This window comes from Oncorhynchus mykiss, chromosome 9 (assembly GCF_013265735.2).
Source record: "Oncorhynchus mykiss isolate Arlee chromosome 9, USDA_OmykA_1.1, whole genome shotgun sequence".
NCBI lineage: Eukaryota > Metazoa > Chordata > Actinopteri > Salmoniformes > Salmonidae > Oncorhynchus > Oncorhynchus mykiss.
The window spans coordinates 20,284,195-20,300,401 of NC_048573.1; positions in this window are offsets into that span (position 1 = coordinate 20,284,195).

Sequence of the window (16,207 nt, forward strand, 5' to 3'; positions counted from 1 at the left end):
ACTGAAGTATCAAAAAAATCTATACATCATTTTCTGATAAAAAAATATTTTTGGCCTTACCGCTATTAGCCCATGTTAACACATTCAAAAACAGATTCACAACATAGAACAACAGATTTATTTTTGGGACTAAAGGAAGTTTGTTCTTGAAGTGTCTCTCCTAAATCTGAGAGAATATTTTTTTTTAAAGTATTTAAAACCCCTTATGTTTTCCACTCAACAGTCTCCATATACTTCTGAAATGTTTTTCAACGTACCGGGGGACTTTCACACAAGTCTTTGGGTATCCTAGAGCAAAACAACCATGTACGTGTTAGTGAGAGTCTCACCTTTACACACTCATAATAGTGTCTAGCCCAAACTGTTACAGAAAGAAGTTGTCAGATCAGCCGATTTTCAGATGTCTCATGGTCTGACAAACACAGCTCTAGCTCTGTCACCTTCCACCACAGAAACGGAAGTGTTACATAGGTGGATGTGGTGGATTGAGACGCATCCAATGCAAAAAAAAAACAACATAATCTCCCCATCTTTGATTATGGGGATTTTTTATTATGGTAATTCGATTTATGCTGGGGTGTGGACATCGACCTTAATAAGGTGAGTTCAAGTGACAGAATGGATGTTTTTCAGTTGGACATTTTATTTATTTCCTCAACACATCACACTATTCTCCCCTAAACCCTATGGTGCAGTGCACTGGCCAAGCTTCGAGACAATAAGCCAGCGGGATAATGTCTGCAACATGCTGGTGTAGACAGACAGATAAGACATTTCCTTCAAAAGTTCTTCAACATTAGAGTCATCTGCAGTCCTGTGAGAACAGGCACTGGCCAGATATGTGCATGTGTATGTACTGTATGAATTAATATGGACTGAAACTAAGCAGGACTAACCAATCATACAAAAATATGATGAAGGTGCAGGCATAGTTCCATCAGAAAGTATTCACATTCCTTGACTTTTCCACATTTTGTTGTTTTACAGCCTGAATTTAAAATGGATTCAATTGAGATTTTGTGTCACTGGCCTACACACAATACCCCATAATGTCAGAGTGGAATTATGTTCAGACATTTTTACCAATTATAATTCAAAATGAAAAACTGAAATGGCTCGAGTCGACAAGTATTCAACCACTGTTATGGCAAGGCTAAACAAGTTCAGGAGTAAAAATGTACTTAGTAAGTCAGATACTAGGTGGCATGGACTCGCTCTGTGTGCAATAATGGTGTTTAACATGATTTGTTAATGACTACCTCATCTCTGTACCCCACACGTACAGATAATTGTAAGGTCCCTCAGTCGAGCAGTGAATTTCAAACACAGATTCAACCTCAAATACCATGGAGGTTTCCAATGCCTCGCAAAGTAGGGCACCTATTGGTAGGTGGGTAAAAAAAAAAAAAAAAAAGCAGACATTAAAATATCCCTTTGAGCATGGTGAAGTTATTAATTACTCTTTGGATGGTGTATCAATATAGCCAGTCACTACAAAGATACAGGTGTCCTTCCTAACTTAGTTGCCGGAGAGGAAGGAAACCACTTAGGGATTTCACCAGGAGGCCAGTGGTGACTTTAAAACAGTTACACATTTTAATGGCTGTGATGGTAGAAAACTGAGAATGGATCAACAACATTGTAGTTACTCCATAATACTAACCTAAATGACAGAGTGAGAAGAAGGAAGCCTGTAAAAAAAATATATATATATTCCAGGACATGTTTACAATAAGACACTAAAGTAAAACTGCAAGAAATGTGGCAAAGAAATTAACTTTATGTCCTGAATACAAAATGTAATGTTTGGGGCAAATCCAACATCACTGAACACCACTCTTCATACTTTCAAGCATGGTGGTGGCTGCATCATGTTATGGGTCATCTGCAAGGACTAGGGAGTTTTTAGAATGGAAAAAAAAAACTGAATAGAGCTAAGCATAGACAAAATCCTGGGGGAAAACCTAATTCAGTCTGCTTTCCAACAGACACTGGGAGACAAATTTACCTTTCAGCAGGACAATGACCTAAAACCCAAGACCAAATATACACTGGAGTTTCTTACCAAGACGGCATTGAATGTTCCTGAGTGGCCTATTTACAGCTTGACTTAAATCATCTTGAAATGGCTGTCTAGCAATGATCAACAACCAACTTGACAGAGCTTGAAGAATTTTAATAATGTGCAAGTATTGTACAATCCAGGTGTGCAAAGCTTTTAGAGACTTACCCAGAGACTCACAGCTGTAATCTCTGCCAAAGATTACTTTAACATGTATTGTCTCAGGGGTGTGAATACTTATGTAAATTCAATCTTTTTGTATTTCATTTTCAATAAATACAAATCTTAAACCATGTTTTCACTTTGTCATTATGGCGTATTGTGTGTAGATGGGTGAGGGAAAAGACATCTACTTTCTTAAGGCACTCTAGAAGCCCAGCAATGCATTAATATATCTAAACAAAATCTACAATATCCACAGATTGACATGGAATGGCATGAATACTTGAAGGGTTAGGAAAAGGGGGATACCTAGTCGGTTGTACATCTGAATGCATTCAACTGAAATGTGTCTTCCGCATTTAGCCCAACCCCTCTGAATCAGAGAGGTGCGGGGGGCTGCCATAATCGACATCCACGTCTTCGGCGCCCGGGGAACAGTGGGTTAACTGCCTTGTCAGCTCAGACTTCCTAGTGAGTTAAAGTCTCTCATTCAGCTTACTGAATGCAAAATGTTATCAACATTGCATTCATGGTACAAATCAAATTAAAAAGAGGAGAACTGATCATACTAGCTTGCAGTATTATACTAGGTTGAACATTCAGATATACTATAGAACAATCATGACGACATTACATAAAGTGCCTTCAGAAAGAATTAAGACCCCTTGACTTTTTCTACATTTTTTTTAGGTTACAGCCCTATTCTAAAAATATCTATTTTTAAATTAAAAAAAAAAACAGTTCTTGATTTATTTTTGCTAATAATAAAAAAGGAAATATTACATTGACATAAGTATTCAGACCCTTTACTCAGTACTTTGTTGAAGCACCTTTGGCAGCGATTACAGCGTTGAGCTTTCTTGGGTATGACGCTACAAGCTTGGCACACCTGTATTTGGGGAGTTTCTCCCATTCTTCTCTGCAGATCCTCTCAAGCTCTGTCAGGTTGAATGGGGAGTGTCACTGCACAGCTATTTTCAGGTCTCTCCCAGAGATGTTCAATCGGGCCTCTGGCTGGGCCACTCAAAGACTTTTCCCAAAGCCACTCCTGAGTTGTCTTGGCTGTGTGCATTCTCCTGTTGGAAGGTGAACCTTTGCCCCAGTCTGAAGTCCTGAGGGCTCTGGAGCAGGTTTTCATCAAGGATCTCTCTGTACTTTGCTCCGTTCATATTTGCCTCAATCCTCACTAGTCTCCCAGCCCCTGACACTGAAAAATATCCCCACAGCATGATGCTGCCACTACCATGCTTCACCGTAGAGGTTGTGCTAGGTTTTCTCCGGACGTGACGCTTGGCATTCAGGCCAAAGCGTTCCATCTTGGTTTTATCAGACCAGAGAATCTTGTACCTCATGGTCTGAGAGTTATTAGATTTCTTTTGGCAAACTCCAAGAGGGCTGTCATGTGTATTTTACTGAGGAGTGGCTTCCGTCTGGTCACTCTACCATAAAAGCCTGATTGGTGGAGTGCTGCAGATATGGTTGTCCTTCTGGAAGGTTCTCCCATCTCCACAGAGGAACTCTGGAGCTCTGTCAGAGTGACCATCAGATTCAATGTTCACCTCTCTGACCAAGACCCTTCTCCCCCAATTGCTCAGTTTGGCCGGGCGGCCAGCTCTAGGAAGAGTCTTGGTGGTTCCAAACTTCTTCCATTTAAGAATGATGGAGGCCACTGTGTTCTTGGGGACCTTCAATGCTGCATACATTTTTTTGGTACGCTTCCCCAGATCTGTGCCTCAACACAATCCTGTCTCGTTGCTCTACGGACAATTCCTTTGACCGTGTGGCTTGGCTTTTGCTCTGACAAATGTTTTATTCAATCCATTTTAAAATAAGGCTGTAACGTAACAAAATGTGGAAAAAGTCAAGGGGTCTGAATACTTTCAGAAGCCGCTGTACATAAGCGCTTTAACATTCATAGTGCATTTGAGAACTCCAACCTCAATCCCATACCATTCAGTGCGGTCAAGTTCCAACATTGGATTTCCGATTCGAGACACACATTCAGTACCGTCTTTGCATTGACCAGTTAATAATAGATATATACATTTTTCAGGATGGAGTCAGGTGTTACGTTCAGGAGTTGGCGCTAATATAACTGACTAAAAAGACAAAGAGCAGGGGTGGGAGAGATGGAGGGGTGGGTCAGAGAGGTAGAGTTTCGGAATGGTAGGGAAAGGGAAAGAGGGGAAGCGGGGGACAGTTGAAGAGAGGGAGGAGGAGAGAGTGGGTAATAAAGAGGAAAGAAGGAGAAAAATAGAAGGAGAAGAGAGAAATAAATGAAGAGGGAGGGAGGAGAAAGGGCATTTAGAAGCCCATTGAGCCGGAGGGGAGACCACCCCGCCGTTCTCCACCACAGCTGTAGAGATGGCCCTCGGGTTCTTGAAGGTCTGCTGGGGAGCAGACACTAGCATGATCCTCTCCTCGGCCTGACACACAAATCATTAAAACCCGGACAGAAAATATTTACACAAGAAGAAGTCTAATATCACACAGTCAAACTCTCAGTCATATAGTAAGTTCACCATTCTGCGATTCTCACTGTTAATAAACATCGCACGGCGTTTCAACACAACGGAGAGGAGGAGAGAAACAGGGAAGGAGAAGAGACGGGGGAGAAAATGTTAAATCAGTATGATGGGGGAGAAAGGCAGTAGGAATACTTGTCTTTGTCTATAATCAGACATAACCTTGCACCTGCACATCTCCATTACACCAGGTCTCACACTTCTTACGCTGGGCCGAGAGATGACCCTGACTCAGGGAACGGGATGCCCTGGGAACCAAACACACACAGTGTGAAGATGAATGTGTCTGTGTGAGTGTGTAGGTGAGTGAGAGAGAGAGAGAGAGAGAGAGAGAGAGAGAGAGAGAGAGAGAGAGAGAGAGAGAGAGAGAGAGAGAGAGAGAGAGAGAGAGAGAGAGAGAGAGAGAGAGAGAGAGAGAGAGAGAGAGAGAGAGAGAGAGAGAGAGAGAGAGAGAGAGAGAGAGAGAGAGAGAGAGAGAGAGAGAGAGAGAGAGAGAGAGAGAGAGAGAGAGAGAGAGAGAGAGAGAGAGAGAGAGAGAGAGAGAGAGAGAGAGAGAGAGAGAGAGAGAGAGAGAGAGAGAGAGAGAGAGAGAGAGAGAGAGAGAGAGAGAGAGAGAGAGAGAGAGAGAGAGAGAGAGAGAGAGAGAGAGAGAGAGAGAGAGAGAGAGAGAGAGAGAGAGAGAGAGAGAGAGAGAGAGAGAGTGTGTTTATCAGTGTACTACTTTATACCTAGACAGGAAGACCACCATGGCGCACAGGTCAATGGTCCAGTCAACGACTCTCTTCCGCACAAACTGCTCATCTGTAACAACGATAAACTTACAGGCATACAATCAAACATCTTTTGAATTGATACAATCACACAACTACCATATTCACCACCATTCGCCCACCTAGAGTAGGATGCTCTTCCTGTGTTTGAGGAGCAGCTCTTCATCAAGGGCTCCAAACTGCTCAATGGATGGAAATGTCTACAGAATACAGACTGAGAGAAACCATAAAGAGGCAGAATGAGCAAGATATATAACAGATTTAAAAGACCAACCAAGTATACAGGTATATAAACAAACATCCATTACATTCATACTGACAGACAGATCAGTTTGTCTCTCCATTACATTCACCAGTTCTCCACTGGTGGCCAGTTCTGGGTGAACAGTTCCATGTAGTGTCAGTCATGTGTCCAAACCGGCCTTCCTACACACAGAGAGAGAGGAGAGATGTGTTCACGTCCTGTTCACAACAGTACAGTTAGTGACTTTACATTCTGATAAAGACTGCTGAGTAATCATCAGCATTTACACATAATTATTATTAGTAACAGAGAATTGTAGCCTCGTATGTCTTATCAAATCTTTGCTTCCCAGTATTCTGCATATTAACCATTGAACCTTTGTTACCTGGAAACCGTTCAGTGCCACGAATAGCCAGATTATGACATTGGTCCCTTCGAAGATCCGGAAGATTCTTAGACGTTAGAACTCGCTCGACTCTGGAATCCTGTATCCAAGCAAACACACACACACAAACATAACATGTCAAAATGTCAAGTTAAGGAGGTTGTCTCTGAAAATGTAGCTAAGACTGTCTACTAATACTCTTCATGCGTGAAGCTCAATTGAACAATTTAGACATTTCACTTTCTAAACTATCCCTTGAACAGTGAACCATTTGGCCAGTTGGATGCTGAACCATCAGTATGATGCAACAGAGCCTCAGCTTGCATTGAGGAGGTTATCTGTGACAGTATCGCTCTGAGAAGACAGTGTGCACAGTGGAAGAACTATGATCTCTGTTCTGAAAATAGACTGGGTTATACATACGGTAAAGCGGTGGTTCTCAACTGGTTTCAATCATGACCCAAATTAAAGCAGGTTGTCTTAGTGGCAAACCACTGTTGACATCGCAAAAAAAAAAATCACGAAACAGCGAGCTGGAAAACTATTTCTACTACTATATTTTGTAATACTTGTTGCAATTATGAAAAAGGTAATAATTCAATTTTGCCCATATTCTTGATGATGAATGTTAATAAGATCACTGGTTTGAGAACACAAAATCAACCAAATTGGCTAAATAGCACTGCTAATAGCTCTATATTGAAAATACTGCGATTGAAAAAAATAGTTCAGAGGGTAAGTTACTTAATCACATTCTACCCTCTTTTTTTGTTTTTTTTTACTCAGACACCGGCAACCCATTCAAAACTTCCCGCGACCACCCACCAGTTGAGAATAGCTACTGTAGAGTCCACCGCCATCACATACACGTAGGCCAGATGTAAGTTAAAGTGGCTATGGCGTTGTAGCGACATCTTCCAGTAATACTGAGCTGCTGTATTCAATAGACTAGTGGTCACAGTACAACCCAACAAGTAATAAATGACGAATTGCAGCAGTTGTCAGTTGCGGTGGTACAGGGGAACTACATGGTGTGCAGGTTTTTGCTCCATCACAGCACTAACACACGTGATAGATTAGGCCTAGTCGAATCGTGTGAATTAGTGCTGGGCTGGAACAAAAGTCAGCCCACCCTGGGGCTCTCCTGGACCAGGGTTAGTGTTATGTCTTGTGCATAGATTTTATTGGCTATTCCAACCTGCACACTGAATATGCTCCAAATGACCACCTTTATTGACCATTTTAAGATCCACAAACATCTTAGTCAGGACCTTTACAAACAGACACATTGTGTCTGGTGTATTTATAGCACAGCGAGACGTCTTGTTTCTACCCTAACCTCACCTCATCTTCAGCCATCTTTTCCTCAACACCCCTACAATGTTTCCACCACCGCCCTTACAACAGCCTGCTGTTTCAACACGAATGAGGTTTCTGAGCTGTGTGGTGTTGTTGTGCGTGTGTGTCTACGTGAGTCAAAGGCTGCTTTCACAGAGGCAGCCGAATTCGGATATTTTTCCCCCACTAATTGGCCAAGCACATCCAATCTTTTCACATCTGATCTTTATTTTTAGAGCCAATCTGATTGGTAAAAAGACCAATTAGTGAACAAAAATATCAGAATTGGGCTACTTGTCTAAACGCAGCCTAAGGGGCCTGGTGGTTGTTCTGTAACATGGCATGCAGCGCTCAACCACACCAAGAACCTATGAGTGTTCTCAGAACTGAAGAACAAAATGCATTCGGAGACATCTCACCTTCATGAAGCCCATGCCTCCCATGATCTGAACCCACTCGTAAGTTACTGTCCACGCTGCTTCCTGTCAATAGAGACAGTGTAAACACGCATACCCACACACCGCATTCATTTCTCAAGCAGGTTCCCCCCTACATTTCAAAAAGCACAACTCTGACACAGCCTTTCCACTTCCCTTGATTACGATCATGTCCCGACAGCTAGGCTTGAACAGAATAAGGAAGACCACAAATAAACATGGGTGGGTGTGAATACCTACAGAGAGAACCCAGCTAGCACATACTGTTCGGAGAACCATAGTTTCTTAGAGCTTGGTGAGAGCGTGGTTCTCCTATGGTTATTTTGCATACAACCTTCCCACAACTTTCTGGGAATGGTGCAGGATGGTTGCTTGGCTTTGGAACATTCTCAGCACATTTAAGAAACTTGACAAAAAAAAAATATTTTCTTGATATTTCATTACTTTAACAGAACGTTTCTAAAAAGTTCAAACATGGTTACATTTCATTTAAATGTTGGTGATGTTATAGGAATGTTCCCTAACAGGTTGGACATTGGGAATATCTCAAATAGTTCAGAGAACGTTAAGAAACAAAGTTATTCTGTGGGAATTTCAGGACTTGAGCTTATAGGTTTCCTGATGGTTCAGACATGTTCTCAAATTGTTTCCAAATACTTTCCATAAAAAACACAAGAAAACTTTAGTAACGTTCAGAAAACATATTCCCTATTTGATTTCTAGACAAACCCTACATTTTCTGAGCTTCCCTGTTAATGTTTTGCTCCACTTTTTGATTTGCTTCCTGTCTTTACGTTTGGGTGTGGGTTTTAATTAAGTTTGCCTGTTCTTGGGCAAATGTAGTTGGCGCTCATGGCAGGTGTCTTTTAGGTCCCAGTTGTTGTTGCTAAATTGTTGTTGCTAGTCAACTTTCAGTGGACACCCACATGAGTGTCTTTCAGAACCCCTCCTAAAACCACAACTGTTTAGTTTTGGTTGTGGTTAGTTCCTCCTTCTGTTTGACATTTATTTAATTTTCTTGCTGGAGAACAAAAGACTAAAATGAACAGCTTTGTATGATTTTAAAAAACATGGCATGCTAGCTCCATCCTGGTGGTGCAGTGGACTAATGCCGGAGAACAGAAGATCATAGGTTCAAATCTTACTGACGCCGTGCCACAATAATGTTTGCACACTTAATGCCTAAGCAAATTAATTTCCAAGTGTCTTCTGTGCTTGGTGTTCAACACAGTTAGCCCAAACTAAGCTGGCAGTGTTATTGAAACATGTTCTCAGAACGTTATTTAATTACCTTCAAATAACCTAGAATTTCTGTTTTCAGAACATTAATCAAAACTTTCAGGGAACCACAGTAAAACGTTCTCAGAATCTCCCTGCAACCTAAAAATGTACGTCCTGATAACAGGCAAAATTTCCACTTCCATTCTCAGAACATTAAAAAAAACATTGTTTCATCGGTCAGGAAACTTTGTTCCCAGAACCATTGTGAAACCAAAAATTTACATTCCCACAACTTCCAAGGAACCAACTGCCCATGTTCCCACAGATCGTGTAGGCCATGGACTGTAGAAAGAGACCTACAAAATTAAAGGAAGCCCAATGTGTGTCTGTGTGGTTCCTCCGATGACCACCTTCTCTTGGACGGTTCCGTAGTTGTGGATTTAGTTGCCAAACTGGTTCCTGTTGGCTGTGTGGTCCACCTGAGGGAGACATACAGGTCCATATGAGCAGAGGGATCTGGATTTTAAAACCTCAATAAATACTCAAAGTATAATCATGTAAAGTATAATAACCTCAACGTACAGTAAGTTAGTAGTTTTTCCTTGTCATCATTCTTCTCAGACTTACATGTTTTGGTGCCCATAAAGAAATGCTAATGTAAAAAAGATAAAATTTGAGTGAAGGAACAAATAGTTAGTTGTCATGAATGGAGGAAGCTCATACTCAGTCTAGCTTTGTCAGAGAGAGAGAGGAATATAAACAATAAGAAACATCACATCTTGAGACACCAGCTTCAAATTACCTCAATACTGGGAGTTGTTCACATGTTTTCGGGGCAGGGCATTTAGCAATGGAGGAAGCAAAAGGCAGATGCGAGGCCTTAACCAAAGATTCTAGGTCTCACGGTGAGCTGCAACTACAACCCACGAGCTGTGAGCTGAAGGCTTGCCTTGCATAAATACAACCAACCACAATAGGAGAGCTGAGACGGGGGCTAGAAGTAGCAAAATAACTCAACTACTGAGAAATACCAACCACAGACTCCACAAGGTTTATATTTGTGTGGTGTCTGTGGTGATAGCTATGAAATAGCATGTGCCTACATTTTTTAAAATAATCTGTTAGGCCATACTGTGTATTATTAGTTAGCTACAACATTATCTAGCAATTATTCTATGATATTTATTTGTATATTCCATGTCCTCCTTTTAATCAGATGACTTTATTATTATTTATTGTGAATCTGTAAGATTTGTCAGAAATGCTTATAGAGCAATATCTAAAAAGACAAGAAATATCGTGCTGCACCCTGAAGCTTCCACAGGATATGGCACTGCAAAATAAGGTGCCAGTACAATGCATGATGGGGAAATTCCCCCCAACCACTACCAGGGGAAACAAGTGTGACAAAATAAAAGGCAGCAGTAGAGTGAAGCAAATATAAAATACTAGGCACCTAGAGAGAAGCCCATCACACCACTCAACCCACGTGGCGTCATGCCCAGTGTAGGTTGCCTATTGTCATTACCAACATGGGTGGGCGCCAATCCCAAACTACACTGAACAAAAATATAAAACGCAACATGCAACAACTTCAAAGATTTTAGTGAGTTACGGTTCATGCAAGGAAATCTGTCAATTGAAATAAATTCATTATGCACTAATCTATAGACTTCACATGACTGGGAATACAGCTATGCATTTGGTGGTCACAAATATCTTTAAAAAAATGAGGGGTGTGGATCAGAAAACCAGTCAGTATCTGGTGTGACCACCATTGGCTTCATGCAGCGCCACACATCTCCTTTGCATAGAGTTGATCAGGCTGTTGATTGTGGCCTGTGGAATGTTGCCCCACTCCTCTTCAATGGCTGTGCGAAGTTGCTGAATATTGGCAGGAACTGAAACACGCTGCCGTACAAGTCGACCCAGAGCATCCCAAACATGCTCAAATGGGTAACATATGTGGTGGGTATGCAGGCCATGGAAAACTGGGACATTTTCAGCTTCCAAGAATTGTGGACAGACCCTTGCAACATGCTGAAACATGAGGTGATGGCGGCTGATGAATGGCACGACAATAAGCATCAGGACCTTGCCATGGGATCTCTGTGCATTCAAATTGCTATCGATACAATGCAATTGTGTTTGTTGACAGTAGCTTATGCCTGCCTGCACATACCATAACCCCACTATGTGGCACTCTGACATCAGCAAATTTCAATTGTGCAGAGCGGCCTTGGACAATTGAAACGGCGATTAATCCGTCAAGAGCACACAGCGTGCCAGTGGCCATCGAAGGTGAGCATTTGCCCACAGAAGTCGGTTATGACGTCGACCTGCGGTCAGGTCAAGAACCTGGTGAGGACAATGAGCATGCAAATGAGCTTCCCTGAGATGGTTTCTGAGAGTTTGTGCAGAATTGATTCAGTTATGAAAACCCACTGTTTCATCAGCTGTCTGGGTGGCTGGTCTCAGACAATCCCGCAGGTGAAGATGCTGGATGTGACAATAGTGGGCTGGTGTGGTTACACATGGTCTGCAGTTGTGAGGCAGATTGACTTGTGAGGCCGGTTGGTAGTAGGGATGTTAAGGTGACCATATTACGCCACACCGGTGGTCACTAGTCATGACAGCAGTCAAATTCCACATGACCGTTTAGTCATGGTTATTAGGCTTCTCCAAGCTCTGATGCTGCTGATGGTCATTAGTAGCCTACTTGCTAACTGTGTCCCTCTAATCACTCTGACATCAATGCAAACGTAATCAAAAATCTAATCAAACACTATGAGAGCCAGTGCCATACTCATGTTGCGCTACATTTCTATAGGCTATGCAATTGTGTGAGAAAAGAGAATCCAATCAGCTTTCTATAGGCTGGTCCTACTATATTTATTTCTCAAATTCCTAATATTAAGCACGTTGCTTCTCTTTACAACAGGAGAATAGCCTACCTGGCTGGCATGAAAATGAACCACGGGGAAAAGCGCCCTCCATTAGCTATTTAAGTGCATAGATGACATTTCCTTCGCTGCACCGGTTTCGAGACAGGTGCATGATAATGGTCCATTCTAAATCAAAACAAATTTCACACTTAATATTATTTAGTATATGTAAAGGCAAGATTAAATCAAGAATATTCTGATGGGTGACAATATTAGCCTGTCACTTGTGAATGATATATTCTCACTTGTGAATGATATATTCTCACTTGTGAATGATATATTCTCACTTGTGAATGATATATTCTCACTTGTGAATGATATATTCTCACTTGTGAATGATATATTCTCACTTGTGAATGATATATTCTCACTTGTGAATGATATATTCTCACTTGTGAATGATATATTCTCACTTGTGAATGATATATTCTCACTTGTGAATGATATATTCTCACTTGTGAATGATATATTCTCACTTGTGAATGATATATTCTCACTTGTGAATGATATATTCTCACTTGTGAATGATATATTCTCACTTGTGAATGATGGCAAGTTTAAGGCAAGAAACAGCGCATGCCTTTTTTTGGTGACTTTTTCAAATCATAGTCGCACACCTCATGTAGCCTAGCCCATAGGCCTATATGTTTTAATAAGGTTAGTATCACACCTCATGTAGCCTAGCCCATAGGCCTATATGTTTTAATAAGGTTAGTATCACACCTCATGTAGCCTAGCCCATAGGCCTATATGTTTTAATAAGGTTAGTATCACACCTCATGTAGCCTAGCCCATAGGCCTATATGTTTTAATAAGGTTAGTATCACACCTCATGTAGCCTAGCCCATAGGCCTATATGTTTTAATAAGGTTAGTATCACACCTCATGTAGCCTAGCCCATAGGCCTATATGTTTTAATAAGGTTAGTATCACACCTCATATAGGCCTATGGGCTAGACTACATGTTTTGATAAGGTTTGTATGACAACTAAAGTGTCCAAATAACTCATTAAAAAGAAGCACATTAATCCATGTAGAGCCTAACTGGAATACAAACGCAGCGAGTGAGTTTCAAGTTTGGGGAAGATCATTTTCACCATTAAAATGCACTTTTATAATAAAAGCATTACACACGTTAATCAAATTTGCTTTGAGAATGGCGTTTTCCCGCTAATGGAACATTATGGCCTACTGCCGTGTGTGCATTGCAACATTTTAAGCTAAACGTTCTGATCTGTTGCATCAGCTTCATTACATAAAAACCTTTGTTTTTTTTAATGCTTGTTGTTGTATTCATTTGGGATCTATCGCATCCCACAACTGTCCCAGACTATGTTTGGAATATTTATTTCTCACACAGAATAGGTCAACTTTTGTACTATGGGGGATAGTAGATTGACATAGGCTCGTGCTTTTGCTGTTTGTTAGGCCTACTCATCTCGTTGGCTGACGAAAAGTAAATGTGGATAGCCTCGGAATTGGATAAACAACTCTGGACAGGTACATCTTCCTCGTCTTCATACGCCTAATGCCTAATATATACACAAGACAATCACAATATGATACATAATAGACACCAAAAGGCAGACCGTATGCTATCCCGGGCATTTTCTTTTCACCCACGTACTGTAGTCTTACAACTCACTTTGAGACATTTCACCATTTAGCATTTTTTCAATGAGAACTTGAAACTGCCTATGGCTCTAACCACTAGGCTACCTGGCTCTAACCACTAGGATACCTGGCTCTAACCAATGCCACCATTGCATTCTTAAACAGAAATATTGAGGTTCGTGCCAGAAACCAAGTTGTATGGTTCGCTTTGGAGAGAACGTTTAGAACCATGTTCTCCCCTGTCAGATGGTTATCTAGCACACATCCAAGATAATTAACGGTAATTAACTGTGACCACTATGTTACCTACTACCAACTTAAATTCAGGGGATTTCCTCAGTTTCAACTTGTACACATACAAGATGGGACTCTGTTTTTCCAAGATGAAGTGACAGTTACTGTCACTCAAAAGTTCAGCACGGACTTTCTCAACCACATTTTTGTCGTTGTGTGAAACCAACAGTGCAGAATCATCTGCATGGAGGACAAGCTTTAACTTCCTGACTGATGTCTTCAGATGTTGCTTCAATATATCCACATAATTTTCCTTCCTCATGACACCATCTATTTTGTGAAGTGCACCAGTCCCTCCTGCAGCAAAGCACCCCCAAAACAGTGCTGACACCCCCGTGCTTCATGGTTGGGATGGTGTTCTCCGGCTTGCAGCCTCAACCTTTTTCCTCCAAACATAAATTATCTTTATGGCCATTTCTGTTTCATCAGACCAGAGGACATTTCTCCGCAACGTACGATCTTTGTCCCCATGTGCAGTTGCAAACCGTAGTCTGGCTTTTTTATTGCGGTTTTGGAGCAGTGGCTTCTTCCTTGCTGAGCGGCCTTTCAGGTTATGTCGATATAGGACTCGTTTTACTGTGGATATAGATACTTTGTACCTGTTTCCTCCAGCATTTTCACAAGGTCCTTTGCAGTTGTTCTGGGATTGATTTGCACTTTCACACCAAAGTACGTTCATCTCTAGGAGACAGAACGCGTCTCCTTCCTGAGCAGTATTGACGGCTGCGTGGTCCCATGGTGTTTATACTTGCGTACTATTGTTTGCACAGATGAACTTGGTACCTTCAGGCGTTTGGAAATTGCTCCCAAGGATGAACCAGACTTGTGGAGGTCTACAAATTGTTTCCTGAGGTCTTGGCTGATTTCTTTTGATTTTCCCATGATGTCAAGCAAAGAGGCAGAGTTTGAAGGTTGGCCTTGAAATACATCCACAGGTACACCTCCAATTGACTCAAATTATGTCAATTAGCCTATCAGAAGCTTCTGAAGCCATGACATCATTTTCTGGAATTTTCCAAGCTGTTTAAAAGGCACAGTCAACTTAGTGTATGTAAACTTCTGACCTACTGGAATTGTGATACAGTGAATGATAAGTGAAATAATCTGTCTGTAAACAATTGTTGAAAAAATTACTTGTGTCATTCACAAAGTACATGTCCTAACCAACTTCAAAAATTTTAATGACTCCAACCTAAGTGTATGTTAACTTCCAACTTAAACTGTGTCACACACAGTGCATTCAGAAAGTATTCAGACCACTTATTCTAAAATGTATTTAAATTGTTCTTTTTTTATTAAATTTACACACAATATCCCATAATGATGAAGCAAAAACAGGTTTGTAGAAATTTTTGCAAATTAATAAAAATAATACTGAAATATCACATTTACATAAGTATTCTGACCCTTTGGGCTCCTGAGTGGTGCAGCGGTCTAAATAAAGCATCACTACAGACACCCTGGTTTGGACCCAGGCTGTATCACAACGGCCGTGATTGGGAGTCCCATAGGGCGGTGCACAATTAGTCCGGGTTCGGCCGGTGTAGGCCATCATTGTTAACAAGAATTTGATCTTATCGGACTTTATTCAACTACGAAAGGTAAATTACTCAGTACTTCGTTGAAGCACCTTTGGCAGCGATTACAGCCTCAAGACTTGTTGGCAATGATGCTACAAGCGTCATGAGTTTCTCTCATTCTTCTCTGCAGATCCTCTCAAGTTCTGTCAGGTTGTATGGGGAGCGTCGTTGCACAGCTATTTTAAGGTCTCTCCAGAGAGGTTTGATTGTGTTCAAGTCCGGACTCTGGCTGGGCCATTCAAGGATATTCAGACTTGTCCACTCCTGCGTTGTCTTGGCTGTGTGCTTAGGGTCATTGCCCTGTTTGAAGGTGAACCTCCGCCCCAGTCTGAGGTCCTGAGCGCTCTGGAGCAGGTTTTCATCAAGGATCTCTCTGTACTTTGCTCCGTTCATCTTTCCCTCGATGCTGACTAGTCTTCCAGTCCCTGCAACTGAAAAACATCCCCACAGCATGATGCTGCCACCACCATGCTTCACCATAGGGATGGTGCCAGGTTTCCTCCAGACGCGACGCTTGGCATTCAGGCCAGAGTTCAATCTTGGTTTCCTCAGACCAGAAAATCTTGTTTCTCATGGTCTGAGAGTCCTTTAGGTGCCTTTTGGCAAACTCCAAGAGGGCTGTCATGTGCC